General features: G+C 50.1%; 1 long non-coding RNA gene across 4 annotated transcripts in view; it reads right to left on the bottom strand.

Moving 5' to 3' along the window:
• Positions 1-21,569, bottom strand: part of LOC138786988 (uncharacterized) — a 64,752-nt gene that overhangs the window by 16,288 nt on the left and 26,895 nt on the right. For all 4 annotated transcript variants that reach the window (XR_011362275.1, XR_011362274.1, XR_011362272.1 and 1 more), the window contains one exon: positions 6,927-7,048. This is a non-coding gene — a long non-coding RNA (uncharacterized lncRNA). The remainder of the gene's footprint in view (positions 1-6,926; positions 7,049-21,569) is intronic.

The following is a 21,569-nucleotide window of genomic DNA, read 5'->3' as shown; positions in this document are numbered from 1 at the left end:
TGTGTCCCTCCATCTCCTGTGTCCCCCCCATCTCCCCATAATCACCCCCTGAATCATACATCTCCTGTGTCTCCCCAGAATCACCCCCTGTATCATCCATCTCCTGTTTCCCCTCATCTCCCCACAATCACCCCCTGTATCATCCATCTCCTGTGTCCCCCCATCTCCTGTATCTCCCCATAATCACCCCCTGTATCATCCATCTCCTGTGTCCCCCCATCTCCCCATGATCACCCCCTGTATCATCCATCTCCTGTGTCCCTCCATCTCCTGTGTCCCCCCCATCTCCCCACAATCACCCCCTGTATCATTCCTCTCCTGTGTCCCCCCCATCTCCCCACAATCACCCCCTGTATCATTCCTCTCCTGTGTCCCCCCCATCTCCCCACAATCACCCCCTGTGTCCCTCCATCTCCTGTGTCCCCCCCATCTCCCCACAATCACCCCCTGTATCATCCATCTCCTGTGTCTCTCCATCTCCCCACAATCACCCCCTGTATCATTCCTCTCCTGTGTCCTTCCCATCTCCCCACAATCACCCCCTGTATCATTCCTCTCCTGTGTCCCCCCCATCTCCCCACAATCACCCCCTGTATCATCCATCTCCTGTGTCCCCCCATCTCCCCACAATCACCCCCTGTATCATTCCTCTCCTGTGTCCCCCCCATCTCCCCACAATCACCCCCTGTATCATCCATCTCCTGTGTCCCCCCCATCTCCCCACAATCACCCCCTGTATCATCCATCTCCTGTGTCCCCCCATCTCCTGTACCTCCCCATAATCACCCCCTGTATCATTCCTCTCCTGTGTCCCTCCCATCTCCCCACAATCACCCCCTGTATCATCCATCTCCTGTGTCCCCCCATCTCCTGTATCTCCCCATAATCACCCCCTGTATCATCCATCTCCTGTGTCCCTCCATGTCCTGTGTCCCCCCCCATCTCCCCACAATCACCCCCTTTATCATCCATCTCCTGTGTCCCCCCCATCTCCCCACAATCACCCCCTGTATCATCCATCTCCTGTGTCCCCCCCATCTCCCCACAATCACCCCCCTGTATCATCCATCTCCTGTGTCCCTCCATCTCCTGTGTCCCCCCCATCTCCCCACAATCACCCCCTGTATCATCCATCTCCTGTGTCCCCCCCATCTCCCCACAATCACCCCCTGTATCATCCATCTCCTGTGTCCCCCCCATCTCCCCACAATCACCCCCTGTATCATCCATCTCCTGTGTCCCCCCCATCTCCCCACAATCACCCCCCTGTATCATCCATCTCCTGTGTCCCCCCATCTCCTGTATCTCCCCATAATCACCCCCTGTATCATCCATCTCCTGTGTCCCTCCATCTCCTGTGTCCCCCCCATCTCCCCACAATCACCCCCTGTATCATCCATCTCCTGTGTCCCCCCATCTCCCCACAATCACCCCCTGTATCATCCATCTCCTGTGTCCCCCCATCTCCTGTATCTCCCCATAATCACCCCCTGTATCATCCATCTCCTGTTTCCCTCCATCTCCTGTGTCCCCCCCATCTCCCCACAATCACCCCCTGTATCATCCATCTCCTGTGTCCCCCCCATCTCCCCACAATCACCCCCTGTATCATCCATCTCCTGTGTCCCCCCCATCTCCCCACAATCACCCCCCTGTATCATCCATCTCCTGTGTCCCCCCATCTCCTGTATCTCCCCATAATCACCCCCTGTATCATCCATCTCCTGTGTCCCTCCATCTCCTGTGTTCCCCTCATCTCCCCACAATCACCCCCTGTATCATCCATCTCCTGTATCATTCCTCTCCTGTGTCCCCCCCATCTCCCCACAATCACCCCCTGTATCATCCATCTCCTGTGTCCCCCCCATCTCCCCACAATCACCCCCTGTATCATCCATCTCCTGTGTCCCCCCCATCTCCCCACAATCACCCCCTGTATCATTCCTCTCCTGTGTCCCCCCCATCACCCCACAATCACCCCCTGTATCATTCCTCTCCTGTGCCCCCCCCCCCCCCATCTCAGCAAAGTAAAACAAAAAACAGGCCAGCAGCTACTCACCTCACCAATCGTTCCCCCGCTGTCCCTGTGGCCTCCTGGATGCTTCCTGGTCACTTCCTGGTCAGGCTGATCACAGATCTCATAGAGCAGCCTGACCAGGAAGACATCACTGGCTGCTCCAGATCACTTCTAGATCGCAGCACTAACACAGCCTGCGACCTAGAAGTGACTGGCACAGAGCAGAGAACTCTTAGTTCCCTGCTCTGAGCCTCCTGTCAGCTGTGTGTGCCTCCTAATAAGGACACAGACACAGCTGACAGCAGGGGGCGCTCCTATAGTGCAGAAGCAGGGAGTCCGGCATCACACTGGAGTCCCTGCTTCTGCACGTATATTCCGTGGGCGGTACGCTATTAGCGTAGCACGCCCCGGAATACGCATACAGGAGCAGAGACATCAGTCTATGACTGATCTCTCTGCTCCTGTAGTCAGTGAGCGGTCATGCATATAATATATGCATGAAAGCTCACTGTGCAGGGGCGGCCAGTGCCGCCCCCTGCAGGGTCGTGGGAGCTGCCGCCTGAGGCGAAGACTTCACTTCGCCTCATGGCAGATGCGGGCCTGTAAGGGGACAGCAGGGAACATTATTACTTTATGGGGGTACAGCAGGAGATCATACGCACAGGTGAAAACCCACACACCTACTTACGCGTGGTGACCCCAAAGCAATTTCTACTGTATGAGACCCTATACAAGGGAAAAGGGAAGGAAGTTAAAGGAAAAGTGTAAGGGGGGGGGGCACTTTTGTCAGGATTCGCCCTGTTGCCAAAATGGCCTAGAAACTGCCCTGATCCTGACACTTTTCTATCATAGACGGCAGCAGTTCACAAAACCTGCTATGTAGGACATGATGTGACACACAGCAACTCAGATGGAGTTTCCTACTTCAGGACCTAAATCCACATTATGTCCAGGATTCCCGGGGTCGGTAGCGTCTCAGCAGTCAGGACCCCCCCCTTCTGCAATCAAACTTATAGGGCAGGGATGGGGAACCTTCAGCCCTCCAGCTGTTGCATGACTACAAATCACATCATGCCTGGCTTTGGCTGTCCAGGCATGATGGGAATTGTAGTTGTGCAACAGCTGGAGGGCTGAAGGTTCCCCATCTCCACCTTAGGTGACCAATCTCACTAGGAGGTAGGATGGCCGCTTTAAAGGGAGAGTTTACCCCCCAAAAAAGCAAAAAAACCTTTCCTATCAACTGGTCCCAGCAAGTGCCAGAGATTTGTAATCATCTTCAATTAAAAAAAAAACAAACTCCAGTCTTCCAGTACTTATCAGCTACTGCATGTGCCTCAGGAAGTGGTCTATACTTTCCAGTCTGGTGAGCAGAAAAGGTTTCCTATAGGGATTTGCTGCTGCTCTGTGCAGTTCCTGACATGGACAGAGATGGCAGCAGAGAGCACTGTGTCAGACTGGAACAAACACCACTTCCTGCAGGGCATACATCAGCTGATAAGTAGTGGAAGACTTGAGATTTTTTTTATAAAAAGTAAATTACAAATTTCTGGCACTTTCAGGCACCAGCTGATTTGAAAGATATTTTTTTTGTTAACAAACCTTTTAGGAAAACCAAACAATGTATATGTAAACCCAACAGTGGCCTGAAGGGGTTAACATGAATAAATAAATGTTCTCCAACCTGTCTCCAGCTTTTGTAAAACTACAACTCCCATCATGCCCTGAAAGCCTTAGGTTGTCCTTTAGAGTTTAACCCTTTCAGGACTGTAGAAGGCTGTTTGGATATTGTGGGTAGTTGTGCAACCTCTGGGGAGCTCTAGGTTGGGATCACTTACGTATCCCTGTTATGGCTATGTTCCCACACAGGATTTCTGGACAGTATTTGGCAACCAAAACCAGGAGTGGATTAAAAACACAGAAAGGCTCAGTTCACACACTGCTGAAATTGAGTGGACGGCCGCCATTTAATGACAAATAATTTCTGTTATTTAATATAAAAACGTCCGTTATCTGCCATTAAATGGCGGCCATCCACTTCATTTCAGCAGTGTGTGAACATAGCCTTTCTGTGTTTTCAATCCACTCCTGGTTTTGGTTGCAAAATACTAATACTGTCCAAAAATTCTGAGCAAAAATACAGGTGTATCCTCAACATCAAGAGTCAAAAGCTGATGGGTGGGAGTCTGACCACTAGGACCACCACCAATTCCAAGAACACAAGTCTCTTGACCACTGAGAGAATAAAGTGCAGCCAGCTTATGTGGTCAGTAGAGATGAGCACCGCTGGAGCATGCTCGGGTCCCATCATTCGGCATCTGATTACCAGAGGCTGAAGAAGTTGGATGCCGCCCTAGGGAGTCCTGGAAAACATAGATACAACCTATGGTCTAGGGCTGCATCCAATTACTTCTGCCACCGGTAATCAGATGCCCAGTGGTGTAGCTATAGGGGTTGCAGCGGTCGCCATGGAGACCAGGCTGCTCTCTCTCTCTCTCTCTCTCTCTCTCCCTACTCAGGTGTATCAGCAACTGAATAGACGGCTGGCAGGAGCCCCATGCTCCCTCTCCTGCCTCTGGGACTCCTGCTCTGTATAATACACATCTGATATTGTACAGTGGGTGACATGGCTAATAAGACTGCAGTGCAATGTCCTCCAACCTAAAACAACAACTTCCATCTTGACAACCTGACAACGTGCCCGGGCATGCTCATGACATCACTATGACAAGCAGTGACATCACGTAAGTGACACAGTTGGTGATGTCATCCCAGGGCCCTATAAAAGAAGGTGCAGAGCCCCAGATTCTCTGTTCTTAGGGACTCACTAGCGATCACACTGTTGGTATTACCTTGCTTTCTGCCTGTGTATACTGACAGTTATTTCTAGTGGTTTTATATTTTCATCAATCCATGGAGAGAGAGGAGAGGATTGAGAGGGAGCTTGCCATTTTTGGCAACCTCCTTTGCTATTTGGTTCCAATCCTGGTGGGCTGTCTTTCCACCAGACAACCACTCAGCATGATTGAACCCTTCTTCAACCCGCTGAGCTGGGGCAATTCCATCAGCGACCCGCTCAGCTGGGAGAACATCACCTCGGGCCTGCAGTGGCCAAACAGCACCATCACAGACCAGACCAGCTGTAAGATTACCCCGAACCTGCAGAGGCCCAATTACAACACCAGAAACCTGCAGCGTCCAAACACCACCATTGGAGACCTGCCCGACTGTGAGCTCATGTCCATCACCAGTCATGTCCAGAGTGCAGCAACCGCCTTTACTGACCTGCTCAGCTGGTTATTTGCTGTAAGTGATGTGCTCAGCTGGCTATCCACCACCAGCCATCTGCTGAGCAGGACTTTCAGTAACAGCGCCTTGCTGACCTGGATCACAGCTGCTGTAGAGCGAGTGAGCGTGATCACCACCACATGTGATTTCGTCAACTGGATCTACAGCACCAGAGACCTGATCGCCTGGACCACCACCCTCACCCACAGCAGCTTCCTGGAGATCTGGACCACCACAGCCACCTGGATCACCACCACTACCACCGGTGAGCTGATAACGTGGATGTCCGCCATCACCACCAGCGATCTACAAGCCATCCTGAGCAGCATAAGTGAGAAGCTGGTGTGGGTTGCCACAACCCTCCAGCTACTCACTTTGGTGACCAGCCGCTGCAACAGGTGTGCTTGGCTGATAACTGTAAGTGAGGCGTTATCCTGGATGAACACCACCAGCAGGATGCTGATCGGCGCCCTACGGAGCATCAGACTAATCCTGCGATGCTTCAGCAGCACCGAGGAGCTAAGGAAATGCCTGGCCATCATTTCCAAGGAAGTGCTCGGCGGCTTCCCCACCACCACCAGTACACCACGCTCCGAGGGACATCCCTACCGCCGACAGCGAATTATTTAAAATAATCGGACAACATCATCAGGGGCCTGCAGTGGCTGAACAGTTACATCAGAGAGCAGCCCAGCTGGAAGATTACCACCAACCTGCAGAGGCCAAATTCCACCACTATCAACCTGCAGCGTAACAACTCCAGCACCATCAAAATGCAGAGTCCAAACAACACCATTGGAGACCTGCCCAACTGGAATATGACCACCTGTGACCTCATTTCCATCACCAGCCATCTCCAAAGTGCAGCAACCACCTTCACTGACCTGCTTAGCTGGATATCCACCACAAGCCGCCTGCTGAGCTGAACTTTCACTAATAGTGACCTGCTGACCTGGATCACAGCTGCTGTAGAGCCAGTGAGTGTGATCACCACCGCCTGTGATTTCATCACCTGGATCTGCAGCACAAGAGATCTGATCATCTGGACCACCACCCTCACCAGCTTCCTGGAGATCTGGATGACCACAGCCACCTGGATCACCACTACTACTGCCGGTGAGCGGATCACGTGGATTTCCACCATCAGCACCAGCGATCTGCAAGCAATCACAGCGAGTGCGACATTGTCCTGGACTATAACCACCAGCAGGATGCTGATCGGCTTCCTACAGAGCATCAGACTGATCCTGCGATGCTTCACCAGTACCGAGGAGCTGAGGAAATGCCTGGCCATCATCTCCAAGAAAGTGCTCAGCGGCTTCCCCGCCGCCACCACCACAGCACGCTCCGAGGGACATCCCTACAGCCGACAGCGAATGATTTAAAAACTTAAATAAATGTGTTTTTTTTGCAAAAAATGTGTTCTTCTTGTTAAGAAAATAGACATAGGGGGAATTTATTATAGACCAGAATTTTATATGTCACTATACATTGGAGCAAGGCGTCCAAGGGTGTAAGTGTGTAAAAATTATAATGTGGGACACTAAAAACACCATACACCACCTCTCTTACACTGTACCTGTCAGCTCTGCCCCCCCAAAGATGGCCGCTCTGCAGTACTCACCGTTATTGTGTGAGGTGAGGAGGAAAGGGGAACTACAACCATGGTGGACGGCACACAGGAGCGCCCCCTGCTGGTCACTCTCCTCCAGCTATTCTCTTTGCCACTGGCTGTAGGAGTATACGCTGCCAAGACAAAAACACCCGTTGGGGTCTCGGTAGATTTATCACACAGCGTCCTTGTTTCCAGATAGTAACCAATCACAGCTCAGCTTTCACATATTATTTCCCCTGGTAAAGTGAAAGGGGAGCTGTGATTGGTTGCTATGGGCTACTAAGGGAAATGTATTGTGCTGTTTTATAGCAAGAGGCCCATAGCAACCAATCACAGTTCAGCTTTCACATATTATTTGCCCTGGTAAAGTGAAAGGGGAGCTGTGATTGGTTGCTACGGGCTACTAAGGGAAATGTATTGTGCTGTTTTATAGCAAGAGACCCATAACAACCAATCACAGCTCAGCTTTCATTTCTCACATTGCTCTGGGAACATGAAAGCTGAGCTGTGATTGGTTGCTATGGGCTTACAATTAGAAAGCGCGCTCACAGGAGAGTCCGATGCCCATAGAGAATGACGGAGCATCGGACTCCCCATTCATTCTCTATGAGCATCGGACTCTCCTGTGAGCGCGCGCGCGCCGGGCTTCGTGAGCTGATATCTCCGTGACCCGACCGGATCAGGAAGCGGGACCCGGCGGGATCAGGTGAGTATAGGGGGCTGTAACGGGGGGTCAGGAGCCTGTCACCCCAGCACGAGGGGTGACCTCCTTTTTTTTTTTTGTAAACTGTTTATTTATAAGATTTTTCCATTATTATAACAATAACAAGACCACCAGGGTATCTCGAGCACATACCAATACATTGCAGCAGTATACATCCACACCATTTTAAAACAGCCACCTGCAAAACTTCCACAGTGATAGGGTTCCTCAGTGTTTCCAAGAAGAACTGGAAGAGACGCAGGGCCTTGTGTAGGAAGATTGCACATCAAATTCTAGCATACAATAAGTATAGCATGGTATCCAATAGGCATGTCTCGAGTAGGCCTCAACTATGAACATTAAACTGTTACCAAACACACAAAACCAAAAAACTTGGGGTAACACATTAGGGTGGGGGGGTGGAAGGGGTCTAGTGTACAGAGCGTCCCATGGATCCCAGATCTGGTTAAATTTCTCGACTGTGTTTTTGTTGAGGGCAGAGAGGTACTCCATTCACCTTACATCCAGCAGCTTATTTATAAATGCCTGTCGTGGGGGGGATGCCGTGGACCTCCAGGCTGCCGCTATGACACACTTTGCTGCAGTCAAAATATGTAACAGAAGCCGAGAGGAGTTTTTACCAAGGGTCTTAGGGGGGATGTTCAAGAGATATACCGACGGGTCAAGCGGGATGTCTGTCCCAAGTACAGCTCGAACCACCTCTTTTACCTCCCTCCAGTAATGTTGTAACCTCTCGCATTCCCAAAAGACATGGAACAGGGTACCTCTCTGCGTCTCACATCGCCAACAAGTGTCTGCCACCTGAGGGAACAGCTTGTGCAATAGGTCTGGGGTATGGTACCAGTGCATCAAAATCTTATACTGATTCTCTTTGTAACTAACACATTGGGATGACTTCGATGCCTGCGACCACACCACCTGCCACACCTCATAAGGCAGCTCTCTGTGTAAGTATGATTCCCATTTGGTCATATAGGAGAATTTGATGGGCTCTGCGTCAGGCGACCGAGTAAGCATGTCATAAATGGATGTGATTAAGCCACTGGTGGAAGCACTTGTCTTGCATAGCCATTCAAATGGGGAGGGTTTGGGGAACCTATCCGTCGGACACACTATCGCCTTATATTGAGCTATAGCTTCATAGAAGCCAAATGCTCGGAGGGGGAGACTAAATTTTTCTGGAGTTTCTGGAAGGGGAGGAGAGACCTCTGGAGGGGGTCCACCATATCCGCGTAGTGAAATAATTCTGCTTGCAACCAAGGGCCTATCTCCTCCGCCAGCATACTCAGCGGGATAGATGGGTTATATAGGAAAGAGGACAGGAGAGAGTGTGGTGTTTTGAGGGATGATAAAGTGTTTGTCTCCTCCCAGACCCGGATCGTCAGGCGCATGGGACCCAGCAGATCCCTTTCAGTGGTAGGTTGCACAGGGTTCCATAGAAGGCTACTAGTGTGATGAGGGGCTAGCGAAAGCCGTTCAAGGAACATCCATTTTGTGTAAGGGAGCAGGGAGGACCATGCTGGTATGCGTCTAAGGTGGACCGCTCAGTAATATTTCTGTAAATCAGGCACCCCCGAGCCCTCCTGCAGTGGTTTTGGTCATCATTATTGGTAGAGAGATACGATGACGCCTATTCCCCCAAATGAATTTCATTAGTAACTTCTGGAAATTTTTCAGGTAAGTTTTGGAGTTAGGAATTGGCAGTGTCTCCCACAGATACAATAATTTCGGGAGAATGGACATTTTCACCGCCGCCACTCGGCCCAGCAGGGACAGGGGGAGGGCAGTCCACTTAGACAGGAGAGCAGTCACTTCACAGAAGAGTGGTGTAAAATTATGTTGAAATAACAATGAAAACGATGGGGTAATGTTGGTACCTAGATATCTGATGCTGTGATCTTTCCATTTGTAGGGGTAACTCGCCTTCAAGTTGTCTAATTGTCTAGGGGGGAGGTTTATTGGGAGGGCTTCAGTCTTTGTAGTATTTATTTTATATCCAGACAGTTCTCCATAAGTAGTTAAAAGGTTATGTACGCAGGGCAAGGACGTCAGGGGATTGCGTACAGTCAGCAGGATGTCGTCCGCAAACAGGGACAAGGGGTTCAATACAGAGCACGAATAGTAGAGGGGACAGGGGGCATCCCTGCCGAGTCCCATTCTGGATTTGTAAACGCGGAGACATGGCGTGTGGCAATCGGACCTCGGCTGAGGGGGAAGAATACAAGGACGAGACGGCCGCAAGAAACGGTCCAGAGACACCAAAAGCAGATAAAGTGGCCTCAAGAAACGGCCAGCCTAGCCTATCAAAGGCTTTTTCTGCATCAAGACTGAGCAGAAGACCCGAAGACTTAGTTCTATTAAGGATCTCTACTATGTCTATCGTCCTCCTTGTATTGTCCCCCGCCTGTCGGTTAGTCACAAAGCCCACTTGGTCAATTCCTCTAACGTGAAGGGGGCGTTAAGCACCTGCAGGTCCGCAGTCTGAAGCCTGGGTAAGTGACAGGAGTCCAGAAAGGAGGTCAGTCTCTGGGAACGTAATGTCGGGTCATCGGGAAGGGAAGAGGGGAGAGAGTATAGCTTACTGTAATAGTTAGCAAAGAGCAAAGCTATGCGCTTCGGGTCATATTCCAGGGTCCCCTTTTCATCCTTGAGTGCGTAGGGATTTGCCGAGGCCGCATCATCCCTGAGTTGGGAGGCCAACAATGAATGGGCCTTATTGGCCTTCTCATAGTAAGTAGTATATTGTAGGAGGCGATCAATTTTAAGAACAGCCAAATCCTTCAGTGCAGTACGGGCCTCCACTAATTGGCGGAGGATCCGTACCGACGGAGAGGACGGGGTGACCTCCTTTAAGGGTACAAACACACACAACGTATACGCAGCAGATACGCAGCAGATTTGATACTGTGTTCAGTTATTCAGATCTAATCTGCTGCGTATCTGCTGCGTATACGCTGTGTGTGTTTGTACCCTAAAGAGAACCTATCACATTACAGCGCCCCCCATGCAGTGCAGGATACAGACACAGAAAGCAGCTTCCCTGTGCTGCATCCTCAGCTCACAGCCGGCCCGCAGAGGAAGGGATTCATTGCTTTTACCCTTCATGTTGTACTGGGGGCGGGCTCAGTGCTCTAATAGCTCCTCCCACCACTGGCCCAGTACAACAGATCTGCTTATTAGTTTATGCAGTAAAAAGATCTGGAATCGGTGCGGTGCGGCTGATCCATAGGTACGCAGCACTTGTACTTTCTCTTTCAGTTCACAGGCGGCCCAAAGAGGAAGGGTTAAAGCAATGACTTCCCTCCTCTGCGGGCGGCTGTGAGATGAGGCGACAGGCACAGGGGAGCTGCTTATTGTACCCTGTGCCTGTATCCTGCACTGCATCCCTCCCAGCAAGGAGGGGGGGGGGGGCACTTAATACCCCCTTCCCTGCTGTTATAGGTGCACTGTGAGATCACTCTGGCCCCCAGGCGGTTAATTGGGGATGCAAAGTATCCTAGCTTAACCCCCTGGTGGCTAGATTTTTCAGTATGTCACCCAAAAGGTTAAAGAAAAATTTCATCCACCCCCCTAAAAAATAAAAACTACTTGCACATTAAAGGGGTTATTCAGCGCTACAAAAACATGGCCACTTTCCCCCCTACTGTTGTCTCCAGTTCAGGTGCGGTTTGCAATTATTCCATTTACTTCAATAGAACTGAGTTTCAAAACCCCACCCAAACGAGAGACAACAATAGGGGAAAAGTGGCCATGTTTTTGTAGCGCCGGATAACCCCTTTAAGGACTCAATAGTGGCTTCCTTTCTGTCTATTTTATGCCCAGTCTGGCTGCTGTCACCGCCCACCACACACTGATATCTTATAGCTGATTCCTGCAGCTTGTTCTTCCTATTTAAATACTTGTCAGGGCCTACAACTCCCAGCATGCCTCACTACACTCAGTCTCCCTCCCACTTCAATCTCCACCCACTCTTCGCCCTCTATCCCTAGCTATTCTTACATCCCTGCCTCCCTGTACCTAGTTGTGGAATAGTGAAGTAATACTACTACTACTACTACCATCATGCCTTATAATTGGCATATGATGGTGGTTGTAGTTATGCAAACCTGAGAGCCACAGTTTGTAGCTCTGCAAGCTGTGACTTTCCAGTTTGCATAACTTTTACTACCTGTGTACCTAGTACTGATCTGGCAGGTCCACCACTCCGCGGGCACAGCCTTAGTTTAGGACTGGCATCCAGGGAGTGGGGACACATAAGAAGTCACTGTGTTTCCCATGCTGAATCTCCCCTGAGGCTGCGGTGATGGACACCACAAACAGCCAGGCTCTTCTCCATGTGCCCGTAGGTCTCCTATCCATCACAGGCTCACAGAAATGGAGTGCTGGCTACATGGCTACCAGTAAGAGGGCCACCACTGCTAGGACAGCCGGGTCAGCAGGAGCCGCATCCTCTGCTACCAGCAGCGGCTGCACATAGGATAGCAGCTCCGGCGAGAGTAGAGGGAGGGTAGAAGAGTCACCGGGATGAAGCTTATATACAGGTCACATCATCCCGGTGCTCTCCCTCCTTCCCCCACACTAAGTTCCGGGCTGTTGTGTGTGCAGTGCGGCACACATGACAGATCCCCGATGTGAGCAGAATACAAGTAACCCGGGATCTCCTGGGTGAATAACTGCACTGGTACAGGATGGAGGAGGGACCTCCATCCTGCATCGCCGCGCTGCCAGCCCCGTTCTTCCTGTCGTATGCCTCCCATACGCCCCGCTTCCCGATGGGCAGGCTGGTGGAGCTTGTGTGGTAGTGTCCTCCTTCCGCGCCTCATGATCAAAATCTACACCTGCTGGAAGCAGGTGTAGATTTCGTATGTCGGTCACAGATTTGAGCGCCCGGCCAACCAGATTCACTAAGAGGCGTGCGCCTCTTAATGAATCCTGATGGGGGAAAGGGGGCGGGGCCTAATATAAGACTATCACCCTCCTCTCCTGACATCCTTTGTGCTGCTGTTACTTCCCCTATAAGATCAGCACGCTTCTTTTCTTGACATCCTCTGTGCTGCTGGGACCTCCCCTATAAGATCAGCACACTCCTCTCCTGACATGCTCTGTGCTGCTGTGACCTCCCCTATAACATCAGCACACTCCTCTCCTGACATGCTCTGTGCTGCTGTTACCTCCCCTATAACATCAACACACTCCTCTCCTGACATGCTCTGTGCTGCTGGGACCTCCCCTATAACATCAGCACCCTCCTCTCCTGACATGCTCTGTGCTGCTGTTACCTCCCCTATAACATCAACACACTCCTCTCCTGACATGCTCTGTGCTGCTGGGACCTCTCCTATAACATCAGCACCCTCCTCTCCTGACATCCTCTGTGCTGCTGGGACCCTGTGACCTCCACTATAAGATCAGCCCCTCCTCCTCTCCTGACATTCTCTGTGCTGCTGTGACCTCTTCTATAAGATAAGCACCCTCCTCTCCTGACATCCTCTGAGACCATGTGACCTCTCCTATAGAATCAGTCCCCTCCTCTCCTGACATCCTCTGTGCTGCTGTGACATCCCCTGTAAGATCAGCACCCTCCTCTCCTGACATCCTCTGTGCTGCTGTGACCTTGTGATCTCCCTTCTAAGATCAGCACACTCCTCTCCTGACATGCTCTGTGCTGCTGTGACCCTGTGATCTCCCCTCTAAGATCAGCACCCTCCTCTCCTGACATCCTCTGTGCTGCTGTGACCTCTCCTATAAGATCAGCACCCTCCTCTCCTGACATCCTCTGTGCTGCTGTAAACTCCCCTATAAGATAAGCACCCTCCTCTTCTGACATCATCTGTGCTGCTGTGACCTCTCCTATAAGATCAGCACCCTCCTCTCCTGACATCATCTGTGCTGCTGTGACCTCTCCTATAAGATCAGCACCCTCCTCTCCTGACATCCTCTGTGCTGCTGTAAAGTCTCTTATAAGATAAGCACCCTCCTCTTCTGACATTCTCTGTGCTGCTGTGACCTCCCCTATAAGATCAGCACCCTCCTCTCCTGACATCCTCTGTGCTGCTGTAAAGTCTCTTATAAGATAAGCACCCTCCTCTTCTGACATTCTCTGTGCTGCTGTGACCTCCCCTATAAGATCAGCACCCTCCTCTCCTGACATCCTCTGTGCTGCTGTGACCTGTGACACAGGTTTTTTGCCTGAAATATGGATAATAGTATCGATATTTCGGTGCATGGTGCATCCCTGGTCCCTCCAAAAGTGGGACACTTGTGGAGGTATGGCTTCATGTAATAATCATGTAATAAATAGAATTTAATGGACAATAAGTCTGAGAATCTTCTTTGATATCAGGTGAAGATGGGATGTTGGCTGTTACAGCTGTCTGTGCATTACAGTCTTTTTATACAGAGGCTGAAAGGGCCAAAGGGGCAATAATACAAGGCCTGGCCTTACTGTAGGGGTGTGATCCTGCTCTATAGACATGTCACTAATACTGTCACATGAAAGACTGGAATGTCACCACCAGGAGTCTGACAGAACAATAATAAAACTATATATCTATACTGCATATTGTGCATTATATGGCCATGCAGCCTCATATACAGCAAACCACCAGGCTCTGTGTATCCTGACCAGGGCCGTTTCTAGGACCAGGCAGGCTGGGCACCACACAAACTCACCGAACTCACCAAATCAACAGCGCCTCTCGCAGCGCATCAATAGCGCCCCCCCCCCCCAGGCCCCCCTTCCCCTGAGATGATGTTAACATTAGCCAGCACCGACCCTCTGTCCTCCCTCTAGAGCAGGGTGCCGCAGGTTGAGGGGGTACGGCAGGAGGCATCAGGGACCAGGAGAGGACTATGAAGAAGTTATGTGACCAGGCCCTTGTCATCGGAACCATTTTACTTTTATGGGACTCCTATTACGAGAGCCGATGATGTTAGACGCTGGACTCTGATTATTGGAGCTGTGTTCATAATTGTTTATCCAACATATTCTCGAAGATTTATTGATAAGCTGTTGCCTGACTATAGTGCCTTACGTAGTTATCCATTGTTATATTATTATTGTTTATTCATTTTTTTGTATATGGATGTACTACTTGTGGTCGCATGTGGAGGAGAGTCGCTGTAGGTCCGCTGTGCTTGTGGAGGTATACACATCTATTATATATACAAATAATTCTTTTTGATTCTATTGGATGTTAGTTGCACATGTTACAAGGACCTTCTGTTCTACCCTTTGGATATGAGCACCGCTACTTAAACTTCATTTCTTGGAAGAAATGCGTGTATGTGGTGTCATATCCGTGTGTTTAAGATATAACAAATGCCTACAATGTATGGATTTTTTGTGCAGGTGATGACTGCTTAAAAATTATACTTACGAATGTATATGGGTCGTTCAATTTATCATGAGGACGTAGTATATAGGAGTGTTGTATTTTGGCCATAAACTCTACCATTATGATACTATGAAATATTTATGTGGGGACTTTTCTGTAGCACAGTGATTAGTATATAAGCGCCGATCACCGCCGTTGCAGTATTTTGGGGACTATACACCTTATTAGTACATGGTGAATTACCTCCCTACAGGACAACCAAGTCCTGTGGGGTTGATACCACGTATGCGTATGGACCTCTTGCTTCAGCTTTAGATCTTGGTGCTGCTACTTTACTGACTAAATTTCTTGACGTGAACAAGGTTATTGTGCGTGGCTTGCAAAATGAGATCTTGCTATATGATGAGTGCGCACGCGGTGAATATTTGTTATGAACATATATGTCATTTTTGGAGGTTAAATGAGAGGTAATTCATTGCAGCATATGTGGCGCATGCGCATGTCTTGGTCCGGAACTACGCGGCCATCTTTATCACTGGTGGAACGCTAAGTGTGATGGTACGCGGTCGACGCATGCGCAGTACTGTATTCGGTGAATCGAGGCCATCTTTGATATGAGGAAGACTGTCTGAAGGTAGCGCATGCGTAGAACTAATGTGTGCACGCCGTGGGCGCCATTTTGTGTGTGTGTGTGTCCATGAACGTGCGGCTTGTGACTCTCCTCCACATGTAAGTTATATATTTTTTCTCATGTGTACAGTATTGATGATGATTACTTATGGATATATAAGCAACCCTATACAACCAGAGCGTACCCCTGACGAAGTTCCGGTTCGGGACGTAACGCGTAGGGTGCTTTGGACCCCACTCAGCAGACCACACTCCATGGGGTGACACCAGAGTTTATGTACCTTGGTTTCGTTAACCTTTTGACTTATTTACTTCTTTCATAAGCGTATACTATATATGCACATTGTGTATTACACTTTGTTGATTACAGGCACTTGCACTTTGGTAAGTATGAGTTATTGGTTTCCTTTGTGACTTTTGTATCATTTGTTATTTATTTGTGGAGTGTGTGTTCATATATCTTGGAACTGAGTGTGGGGAGGTAAAGACCCCATGTATTGGTTTAGGGTCCCTCCTGGATATTTCTTTGGGTATTTTAAGTGTTTTTAATGTTTTTGGGTTTGGGTAGGGTTGTTTTCTGTATGTACTAATATATTAATAAAGATGATGTTTATATATTTTTGAACATATAGTTGTGTGCCTGGTGATTTATGACATACACTTTCACTTTTTTATATGCAATTGTGGCTTGTTTGGTATGTCACACCATGAGCACCAGTGATTTGGCTGTGCATGACCCCATCTCTGTGATATTGACCAGGAGAGGACGTTGATTTAAAAAATCAAGCCAGGGCTGAGCAGTTAGAGCACTGTCGGCTCCTGTCACACGGAGCCGACAGTGTAGTGTGTGATGAAGTAAAGGGCTCTGTGAGAAAGCGCTGCCAAACTTACTGCCTGCTAACTTTCTTCTAAACCTGTGCTCAACGTAAATCAGACACACGACTGTGTGTGGGCAGATTCAGCATTATCTGTAGCACAGGCCCTGCTTCCCCATCTGTGTGGTGACCTCTGCACAGCCTGTGTGCGTCTCCCTGTGCAGCGTCCTCTCCATGCCTATATGTGCCCCGATTCTAGCCTTTCTGCTGCCTGAGGCGAAAATTAAAATGACGCCCCCCCCCCCCCCAATAATTAGTGATCAACTGCACACACACATATATATATATATATATATATATATACTACCACACATATAGGTATATATTAGCTATAAGTATACCACAAACATAAAAATATACCAGCAGTCACTGTATGACACATAAACATACTGTATATGCTGGCAGTGTATGTACTGCATAGTAGGTACCAGCAGTGCGTATACTGCATGCAAACACATGTAGCATCTGTGTGACCAGTTACCATCATTCCCCCTGTCTCTGTGCCTTAGGCCATGTGCACACTATGTATAACACCGGCCGTTCTGTGACCCAGCCGGATCACAGAGCGGCTGGTGTTACTAAAGATCATCAAGTCACCACAGTACCGGATGGATGATGTTCATTCCTTCTGAATTTGGGTGCGGGCCACCCATGTGCGCCCACATCCGAATTCACCGCTGCACACAATGGAGCGTACGGCCGGAGCCACACACTCCATTGTGTGAACTAACAGGTTCTCTGCGGCCGATATTCAATGAATGAGATGGAGAGATGATGATGAACTATAAAGCATGGGATCCGCATAATCGCTGCACCCTCACCATGCTGTATAAGTCACCTCCCTTGATGCAGTAATCCTCCAGAGTGCCCAGTAGAGGATTACAGCATATGATCAGGGGAGGTGACCTATAAAGCCTGGTGCCCCCTGTAATGGTGGACATCACCTAATACCCCCAAACAGCATCTTCGTTGATGATACTGACCTCCTAATAGAAAATACCCATACCCAGGGCCGGCGTCAGCACCCGACATACTCGGGCAAGTGCCAGGGCCCACGGCCGCTCAAGGGGCCCCGATACATGCCCGAGCAGTGAGCCAGACGCCCGCCGCATTACCGACCCCCCGGACACCCGGGGGGCGGGTGCTGCCGACCCCAAGTCCGGGGGAGGGCTGGAGGGACTGGGGAAGGACCTGCCATGTTTGCTACACTGGGGAAGGACCTGTGGTGACGTCATAAGGGGGCGGGGCTGATAACGGGAGAGGATGCAGGTGGATGAAGGACCTGTGATCATTGTCATGTGACATGAGGGGGCGGGGCTCACTTATTCCTTCCTTCTGTGCTGTGAGTTTTAGTACTCTTCTTATATCTCCTTCTGTAATGGCCTCTGATCTCCCATAGTAACAGGCTGTCCATGCTGGGAGTTGTAGTACTCCTCTTATATCTCCTTCTGTAATGGCCTCTGATCTCCCATAATAACAGGCTGTCCATGCTGGGAGTTGTAGTACTCCTCTTATATCTCCTCCAGTAATGGTCTCTGATCTCCCATAATAACAGGCTGGATATTTTGGGAGTTGTAGTCCTCCTCTTATATCTCCTCTGATCTCCCATAATAACAGGCTGTCCATGCTGGGAGTTGTAGTCCTCTTATATCTCCTCCTGTAATGTCCTTTGATCTCCCATAATAATAGGCTGGACATGCTGGGAGTTGTAGTCCCCCCCCCCCCGGTATACCTCATGTAATGCCTCCTGATTGTAACTCCATTCTGGCCTGCTCTATGGTGAACAGACTAGAATACAGACTCCAGGGGGACGACCTCCTTCTAGCACCTCCATTCTAGTTTCATCCCTTCGTGGATCCCATCTCACCAACAGGCGCAGAGCGATTACGTCATCACGCCTGCTGGTGGATCCACAAGGCGCACACAAGGGAGAAGAGGACCCGTCCCCTGGATTAGTGAGTATGATTTTATTTTTTTATTTTCTTGTGTTGAGGGAGATCAGGGGGCATTTCTATGGGGCAGAGCAGGGGGCATTTATATGGGGCAGAGCAGGGGGCATTACTATGGGGGCAGGGGCATTACTATGGGGCAGAGCAGGGGGCATCTACTATGGGGGCATGGCAGGGGGCATTACTATGGGGACAGAGGGCATTATTACTATATGGAGGGCACAGCATGGGGACATTATTACTATATGGAGGGCACAGCATTGGGACATTATTACTATATGGAGGGCACAGCATGGGGACAATATTACTATATGGGGGGCACAGCATAGGGACAATATTACTATATGGAGGGCACAGCATGGGGACAATATTACTATATGGGGGGCACAGCACGGGACCTACAAACCTCCTTACTTTACTGCACATGACACCAAACAGCGGAGTTACTACTGTATAGGAGCCTATGGGTGGGAAAAAGGGAAGGAAGTTGCTGGAAATGTGCGGAGCCTAAGATGTTTGTCTGACAGCTCCTGAAGAGATGAATTGTAGCTGGAAGAAATCATCATGGTGGTCTGGGCCAGATGGAGAGGAAACGGAGAGCGATCACCTCAGATCAAAGGAGACGTCACCTGTGAGTTACTGAATTACGGGTTTTTTTCGGTATTTTGTCAAACTTTATTTGGTAGGTGTGCTCCGAGGTGTGCTATACAAAGGGGCCCGCTGAGACTCTCTCGCCCAAGGGCCCACAAAAACCTGGAGCCGGCCCTGCCCATACCCTTCCCTCAGCAAAGACCCCCTAATACCAGTCACCCCCACAGTAAGCACCTAGAAACACTGCATACCCACCTCAGCATATATCTACTGTATAATACACACATGCACATTTACACACACACACACACAAACACACACACACACACCTGTTTCTGATCTGTCTCCTGGCTACACAGGTCCTGGGAGGCTGTGGAGAGTCAGGACCTCAGAAGACAGAGCTCATGGTGCAGAGGGGGGACAGGCAGCACACACAGAGGAGGGGAGCACAGGACAGGCAGCACACACAGAGGGGAGGGGGGCACAGGACAGGCAGCACACAGAGGGGAGGGGGGCATAGGACAGGCAGCACACACAGAGGGGAGAGGGGCACAGGACAGGCAGCACACAGAGGGGAGGGGGGCACAGGATAGGCAGCACACAGAGGGGAGGGGGGCACAGGACAGGCAGCACACACAGAGGGGAGGGGGGCACAGGACAGGCAGCACACACAGAGGGGAGGGGGGCACAGGACAGGCAGCACACACAGAGGGGAGGGGGCACATGACAGGCAGCACACACAGAGGAGGGGGGACAAGACACACAGCTCTGCAGGGTCAGTTTCCTGGTCTTCTCATTGTTATGACCTCTGCAGGCTGCCGTGCTGAGTCCCCTCCTCCTCCTGCTTCCAGTCCCGACACTCAGGCAGCACACAGTGGAGGAAGCACGGGGATCACAGGGAAACTTTGTGGTATTGTGCATCCTCCACTGTTTGCTTTGGAGATAAGGCAGCCGGGACCCAGATAAGGCAGCAGGAGGGGGGTCCTGTAATGCTGCTGGGCGGCTGCTGTCATTTAGTATGTCAGAAATGACTTAACTACAATGACAGGGCAGGATTGTGCAGCCCCCTCAGGGACCTCGGAAGCTGCCGCCTGAGGCAGAATTCTCACTCTGCGTCATGGTAGGAACGGGCCTGCTGCTGGTAAGCCTGTCTATGTCCTCTCTCTCCTGTCTGTCCGTCTGTCTTTTTATCTCCTATCTATCTATCTATCTATCTATCTATCTATCTATCTATCTATCTATCTATCTATCTCTTATCTATCTATCTATCTCTTATCTATCTCTCTATCTATCTATCTCCTACCTATCTATCTATCTATCTAAAAATACAGAAGTTATATCTTGCTATAAGGTGCATGTCTTGCTACATGGGGCAAATCTGGATGCAGGGGGCATACCTGAGTATAAGGGCATATGTCTCTGCAGTGGACCCAGGGCCGCTTTAACCTAGGTGCATATGGTGCACGTGCACCGGGCCCCCTAGTTCAGATCACGTGACAGGGGCCCCCAGCTGAGGAGAGCAGTGAAGGGGAAGGAGCTGAAGACACAAGTGTAGGTGCTCTGTGACACCTGTGGCAGTGTGGGGCTGGTGGTGGTCGGGAAGGAGGAGGACTGTAGCTGCATCCTGTGAGACAGTGCACAGTGCAGAGTGACGGGGTCTTACAGGAAGCAGCTACAGGCTGCACTCCATGCTCTGCTGGCCCTGTCTGCGGGGGAGCCCAGGAGGCAGTGCCCACTTCACAAGCATCCAGCCTCTCCCCAGGCAGAGTGTGTGGAGGCCGGGGAGCAGCGCCTGCACCATAGATGTAAGTAGTAGCGAGGGGGGGAATTGAAGCTGGGGGCCCACTGACAGAGGATTAGCCCACCAGACCTGTCCGGAGTATGTCCCGATAAGCCCCGCCCCCTGGTCTCAAGCCCCGCCCACAAGATCTTACAGACTAGAAGGACTGAGTCAGTCCTCCTAGTCTGTAAGCTCCTGTCCCCCCCCAGTCCTCCACTGCAGTCACGCTATCAGCACTTCACTGAAATGGAGTCACACTATCAGCACTAGGAATTGCAGTGCTCCTATATACCATGTTTTACGGTAATAGCCAGGACTAGTTAGTTCCAGGCTCCAGAATGTGCCAGGAAGATCATAGGGTGACACCTACATGTAAGACTAACTAAAGAATGTCAACTCTTAACCCCTTCAGGTCCATTCACCCACTGTTAACCCCTCAGATCCACAACTGTTCAATTACCCCACTGTTAACCTCTTCACATCCACTACAATCTAATTCATCCACTGCTAACCCCTTTAGATCCACAACACTTCAATTCATCCACTGTTAACCCCTTTAGATCCACAACACTTCAATTCATCCACTTTTAACCCCTACACATCCACCACAGTTTAATTCATATACTGTTTAACCCCTTCAGCTCCAGGAATATTTTATTTTTTTCTAACTATATGTAATTTTTAACACCTGAAAACCAGGCTCATTTTAATTTATTTCTCTTATTTGTCTTAGACATAGAGGAACCATTATTACTGTACGGATTCG

Source organism: Dendropsophus ebraccatus, chromosome 3 (assembly GCF_027789765.1).
Source record: "Dendropsophus ebraccatus isolate aDenEbr1 chromosome 3, aDenEbr1.pat, whole genome shotgun sequence".
Classification (NCBI taxonomy): Eukaryota; Metazoa; Chordata; class Amphibia; order Anura; family Hylidae; genus Dendropsophus; species Dendropsophus ebraccatus.
Note: the sequence above shows the minus strand (reverse complement) of the source record. Positions and strands in the feature narration are given on the sequence as shown.